The sequence below is a fragment of the Cupressus sempervirens genome, chromosome 8, assembly GCF_028749045.1.
Source record: "Cupressus sempervirens isolate cs-2001-9-10 chromosome 8, ASM2874904v1, whole genome shotgun sequence".
NCBI lineage: Eukaryota > Viridiplantae > Streptophyta > Pinopsida > Cupressales > Cupressaceae > Cupressus > Cupressus sempervirens.
In genome coordinates, this window is record NC_143125.1 from 669130520 (window position 1) to 669137892 (window position 7373).

Here is a 7373-nt window from a genome sequence, read left to right on the forward strand (position 1 = left end):
GCCTAAACTTTTTTCTTCTTAGCTTGCACTATTTGCTCAACAAGGCTTGGTAGACACATTTCTTTACTTGATCTTCTTCCAATCTTTTCTTGAGTAATCTTTCATTACAAAGTTTAAGTTGATGAACAATACACTATAGTATCAATGTCTTGGTCTTAATTCTCCTTTTATGTACACCAAATAACTCAACCTTTCTCTGGGTTCTCTCATTATCTCCTCTTTTCAAATTCTCTTCATCAACTAACCAAATGATAACATTCAAACCAAAAAGTAACTGTCTCACCAACAAGTAGTAGGCTTGACATCATTGAAAAAATAATGATTATTTCATAATAAGTTCTACACTTCAAACAATCTCTTTTCAACAATTTGTTCTTTCTTATGTTGACTAGGTTATCAAAATTCTTATAACACAACCATTTATTCCATAACTAGCTTTCTTCTACTTGAGTTATGAAACATGATTTTTCAGTTAGATCTAGGTAGAATAGATTACCTCTTGTTTGATTGTCAATCCCATCTAGATTTCCTTTTTCATATAGCATCTTGGCATTCTTATTCATGAATTCTACCTTCAATCCAATGTTATTCAAATGTGCCACACTAAGTAAAACATGTTTTAGTCCTTCAACCCGATAAGAACTGTCACATCTGAGATCATTGGTTAGTGCTATAAAAAAATTTCCCTTCACATAACAAGGTTCGTCATTTCCAAATCTCACACTCCCACCATCATAGTGTTTGAAGTGCTCAAATTTAGATTTATCACCAGTCATGTTGTGATAATAGCCACTACAATTAATTCATGTACCATTCTTACTAACATGAGAAATGAGGGTCATCTTAACATTCTCATCATCTAATTCATCCTTAACAATAATGTAAACCATTTCATCTTCTTCACTACCATCAGAATATTAGCCATGCAACAAGATTTCTTACCTTTGTCCGTGTAGTCTAATATCATTTTAAATCATTCTTTCCTTTGTACTTGACATGATTTTTTCTTCTTTTCCTTCTTTGTTTGAACGCCTTGTAGCAATGTGACCAAATTCTTCACAAGAAAAGCATATCAAAACAATTTTTCCTATGTACTTTCCCTTGCCTTTGGAAAATCTTCTTGCAAGAAATATGCCATTGACTTTAAGATCATCATCAAAACCATCTTGATCTTCACTATCAGACTTCTTTCCTTTAGACTTTGTGGCTTTCTTCTTGAGTGATAGTTTGGTTTGAAATGTACACTCAAGGTTACTAGAGTTAGGAATATAATTATCAAAGTTATCTAACTCAAATGTTGTTGACCTTCTCACTAGTGCATCCAAAGTTATATCATTCTTAGGATCATATCTCATTTCTTGAATAGCTAACACTGTAATAACATAAATAGGAAGAAGGGTTTTGAGTACCTTGCTAACCACTGTTACATCATCAAATTTCCCACCTAAGGCTCTAATTGCAGTTACACTAGCTTTGATTCTTTCAATGTACTATGTAGTGTTCTTATCTTCTTTCATCTTCACCTGATCAAATAGACCTCTAAGATTTTATTCCTTAGCCCTCCTCACATTATCATCACCTCCATAGATATCCTTTATTTTGTTCTACATTTCATTAGCAATGTGCAACTTTTGACTTCATCAAATTTAGCAAAATTGAGACTGGAAGCAATGTTAATCATCATTATGTTATGGTTCTTCTTTTCCATAATCTGATCTAAAGTCAAAGTTCTAGTTGGTGCCAAATATTTATTCTCAAGATATTTCAGGCCTATATCACCAATGGTTTCCAAATGGAGCTTCATGAGTTCCTCTCATGCTTGGAAGTTATCTCTATTTAGCTTAGGAATCTCCCTTATGTAAGACATCTTGATCTTTAGCTTAAGTCTTGAAACCTTCTCTAGAAGTACCAAAAGTTGTGATACCAATTGTTGCAAATATAAGAAGAGTAACTGAGAGGGAAGGGGTGAATTAGTTACCACAAAAAATAAATTCCAAGATCCCTTTTAATATAGAAATACAATTCAAAACCAAAATCTATTGAAACTAAAATGTTGTTGTAACTAGATTAACATAGGAAACCTCTGTTTACACTAAGAATTACTAGGTCACTCAAAAATTACTAAAATAAATGCTTCTTAAGATGTTTAGTCTTTTTAACCTTAATTAACTTAGTTGCAAAATCATATCCCAAATAACATGAGCATAAGAGACACCAAGATTTAATGTAGAAATCCAATTTGGCAAAACCACCAATTGCAACTAGTTATTGCTTCTCACTTTTATGAACTGAGCCTTGTTAAGATCCAACTCTATTAAAGGTTACAATACACACTTTTAGGTGTGACCTTATTAAAGGATTTCGTTCACCCTATTAGGAGTGGCCTTGTTAGAGGTCTTTAGACACTTCAATCTAGAAATTCCACCTTGTTAGAGGATTTCAAAAATAGCTAATAAACTAACCCTATTAGGAGATTTGATTCACTACTACAATTATTAGAGAGTAATAATGATATGACCCAATTGTTAATTTAACTTAATTTTCTAATATCAGATGTCTATTCAGGCTAGAATACTTGATCCTCCTTGATCAAAATATTCTTTGCCATTCAGATACTATGATATCCTTCTACTTCACTTCATTTATTTATCTTTTCAATCCCATGTTTCTTTATAATTAAATCCTCAACTTGACATTATATTTATATATTTTACCTTGTCAATTCGGGTTGAATACACTTTTAAACAAATTAAATTCATCGCATGAGTTGGCTAGAACTAGCCAACCCAACTCAGTCAACACTAACTTAGAAAATACCTTCCTTTAGACTTTCTTTGGTAACTGAGCGAGCTCAGTTAACATTGGTTCTATGCCAACTTTTCTTTGGTAACTAAGTGAACTCGATTTACACTATCAACTGTAAACTCCCTTTGGTAATTGAGTGAGCTTAGTTAACATTGGTTCCATGTAAACTTTCCTTAGGAGATGGAGGGATCTCCGTAGACACTAACTCTAAACTTGGATAACATTGAAATTCTCATCATACATTGGAACTTCCTTTGACTCTTGAGTGAGCTTGACATACACTGATTGCTCAGTATATACATGGAATTTGTGTAACATCAAAGATAACATACAATTGAGTGATTGTATCCAACATTTTCATCTTATCTCTTTCTAGTAGTTTACTCATAATACAACAAGTGATCTCTACCTTATCATTCATCTAGAGTAGTATTGAGAATATTTGAAGTAGTAAAAAAATTGACAAAATTATGAAAATTTGAGGTTACAACTATCATCAATCCCTCAGCAAGATACTCTAGTGAAATATTGTTGAGAGAATGATTCTATCACTCTTGAAGACCTTTCTAAATATGTTATTTGTTTTTAATTTTAAACAATTAATGAAAATTTATTATCCTCTAAAGTTGGGGAAGAAAATTATAAAAATAGCATGCTTTTTACCATGATTGTGAAGCTCTTCTTATTAACAATCCTTGACTTTTTTTTAAAGTGAATTCATTGGAGAGAGTGTCTTGTATCAACATCACAAAGTTTGTAAAGAAAAAGGGAAGGAAAATAATCAAGAAACCCTATGAGTGTGTCACATGTCCATGTTAGGGCCAAGCTGGTAGACATGCTTGTAGTTCTTACATCATTTAAGGAAAGATGTCCCTTTCTCAACTTGTGGTGATCTTGAGACTGATCTAATCTAAATCATTGTGTGGAATTGATAATTTATCCCCTCGTGATGGTGATATAAGGTGAAAAAATGAAAAAGTGGTGTCTATATTACATGTATTGAAAGAAAATAATGATATGGAGATCTACATATTGAGATAGTTGTAATAGTTTCGATGATGAGGCTTCTACATCATGCATTTACAAACCCTTTCTTGGTTGCATTTTTTATATTTTGTTGAAGGACGTCAATCTATAAAAAGATACATGAGCACATTGTAAAGGGGAGTTCAATTGTGTCTAGAACTTCTTTGTCACACCTTGAGCTTTCAAATATTTAATACCTGATCCACCCTTCTCCCTTAATCAACTATACAACTCTCATTGGACACAATGCCATTTTTTGTTACCTAACTCATAAAGGGTAAAAGCATAGATCTGTGTCACCATTTGTGATACAAAAACCTGTTTTGGTCAAATCTCATTTCTCTATCAAAACTCAATTTTTAAAAAAAACTAAAAATACCCTTTTATAGATTTCAAATTCAATATCATCATTATATAAATTTTTTAGTGTTTTGATTAGTTATAATATGTTATAATCTAAAAATATTATAAGTCGATATTTCAACATTTCAGAAGATGCTCTCTCAAAAAATGAAAAAAAATAGTAAATCATATAAAAAAAATAAAAAAAATATATTTATCACTAGAGGAGAGAATCCTCTTCATGAATATGTAATTTTTTTTTCAAGAAGGTATAGATTTGATAGGGAAGTTTTGACGGGAGGAAAAAATTGTTGGATTTTGACAAGGTCGAACTTGAGTACTTATAACAAATAAAATATATATCAAAAATAATTATTTCTTTTTTTGTGCACTAGCTATACATGTCATCTATAAAATATTTTCAAATCATAACAAAAAAAGACGATTTGCACATACTTGTTTGACGGGAACTACATCCTATATTTTTTACAGTTAAAAAAGGGACTTCAAAATAAAATAAAATGAATAAATTCTAAGTCAAAAAAATAATAAAAATTATAGGCATAAAATTCATATAATTCTACACATTTCATCAGTTTCCATCATCTTCATATTTTAAATGCAAATACTATTTTTTTTGTCATTAATGTTGAACTGTCAGATTCTGATATCACTTTTCTTTATAAAAGGTGACACAGGTTTGTGCTTTTACCCTAAAACCATAAAAAATCCATCACAATCCTTTTGGAAAATAGCCATGCTGAAATGAAGTAAATGTGATGAGAAAATAATACTTTATGAACCATTGGCACCCTACTAGCTAATGAGAGGAGGTCATTTTTCCATTTCTTTTATGTATTTCTTTTTAATTTTAGTGAGAAGCCAATTCCACATATCCTTTAAAGATGGTTGAATAGACGATGTGATCCATAGATACCTATTAATTTCATTTGTCCCCATCCACTACCATCCTTTCCTCACAAGCCATTGAATGGGGAGGGGGATTATCCAATAATGGAGGACCTATGGGGAGCAACTTTAGCCCCAGAGACCACACAAATGAATTGAATCATGTAAAATATGTTATCAAAATTTTCTTCATCCAATAAAATAAATAGAGCGGTATCATCAGCAAATTGAGCATTGATTAAGACCTCTTTATTGGGTTACATAATGCCCTTAACTGAGTGTCCTAACTAAGAAGATCTAAGAAAGAAGTACAATGCATCAAAATAAATAACAAAAAGAGAAGGAGAAATTGGACGTCCCTTCCTTATAGACCTTTGCAAAATAATATTATCATTGAGATCACCATTAAAATTTATGAATATAAATGATTCCTTAATAAGAATGTCAATCCATTTATAAAAGTAGTTGGGGGGGACTAAAAGCTTGAAGCATACCCATAAAAAAAGGTCATTCAATTTAATCATAATCATTTTAAAAGTCTAATAGGACCACCACTGCATTTTGATCATCATTCTTAGCCCAATGCATTTCTTCCCATCTGCTAATATGTTTTCCAAGAATGAACTTCCCTTTAATAAATCTTATTTGTTTATGTGAAATGAGTTCATTTAGGATTCATCCAAGCCTCTTGGCTATTGCTTTGGCCATAATATTGTAGGACAAGTTTAGAAGAGTTATAGGCCTACAATTCTTCACTTGATACTTGTTACTGCCCTTTGATAAATGTTTAATAACTCCTTTGTTGATGTCTACACCAAGTGATCATAAATGAAAGGCATCTTCATATAGTTGCAAAATCTCGGGACAAATCCATTCCATACTATACTTCTATAATTCATTTGGGAGACCATTAGAATGGGAGACCATCAGAGAGGATGGAATTCTTAATCTCATCAAGAGTTATAGGCATACTGAGCTTCATAGCATCAAAGTTAGAGATCTTTTTGGGGATAAATTTGATTCATTTCACTAGACTAGCCTTATTATGTGTAGAGAATTTTGAGATAAATAAGTCCTTGTAAAAATTATAAAAGGCTTCCTTAATGTAGTTTGGATCATTTCTTTTCTCCCCACTAATCTAGATACTTTCAGTCACTTCTCTTTTATGTTTATCTCTTATTATATTGAAAAAATACTTGGAACCTTTTTCTCCCTCTTTAATCTAATTCATTCTATCCCTAGTTTTTTTCCCTTTAATATTATACTTTTGCACCTTACTAAGTTGTCATTTAACCCATATAAATTTTTCCTCCAATCAACAATCACATCCTTTAAGTTATAGATCTTTTTCAGTGGTACTTAGTGTACTCTACAAAATTCCTCATTCTTATTTTTGTCCATGGCTTTCTTTTTATGAATAATCCAATAGAATTTCCTCAAGGATTCCACTAGAAAACTTCACATTTCTATAGGGCTTAGCTCTAGATTGCATAGTTTACAAAGACTAGTCATCATAATAATGGCATCATCACTATCTTCATTATTGAGGAGGGAAGTATTGAGTTTAAAGTTACCTCTTTTCATTTTCTTTCTTTCATAATAGTTGGAGAAAACTTCATTCACATGTATTGGGTGGTAATCTGAAAGTGATGAAGGAGTAACACAAACTAGATCATGGCCATTGTGTTTTTCAATAAAAAAATTGATTCTTCAAAATATATACCAGAGAAGTATTTTTTTTAAATCTTTGGGATCAATAGTTCTAAATTTTCTCTGACTATTGGACCAAAAGACCAGTTCATTACCTTTCAAACAATATTTTTTCCCCCACTCTTATACTCTTTTGTTTCCACCATATTGAAGTCTCTAGAAAGCTTCCAATGTACTTTAGACAAGCCATTAGTTATCCATTCCCATAGAGTTCCTCATTCTCTGTAATCATTACATGCATAAATGTTATAAATCCCAACAAACATGTCATTGTGTTGAAAGATAATCTACAAGGTTCTATTAGAGGGGGAGTAACCATTTGAGACAACCTTATCATCTCATTGTGGAAAAACTAAAATAGAAATTCCACCTTTTTATTTGATGTGATTAGAATAAAGTCCTATAGATTGGTCCTACATAAATCTGAAAATGGGGTAGGCTTGAAACCCTACAATCTCAACTTCTTGTAGGTGAATATTATCTTGTATCTTTACATTGTTACACTATTTTCTAACAATATATTTTTTGTTATACATCTCAAGTCCTCTCACATTCAAACTATGTGGATGCATTATTTAGAT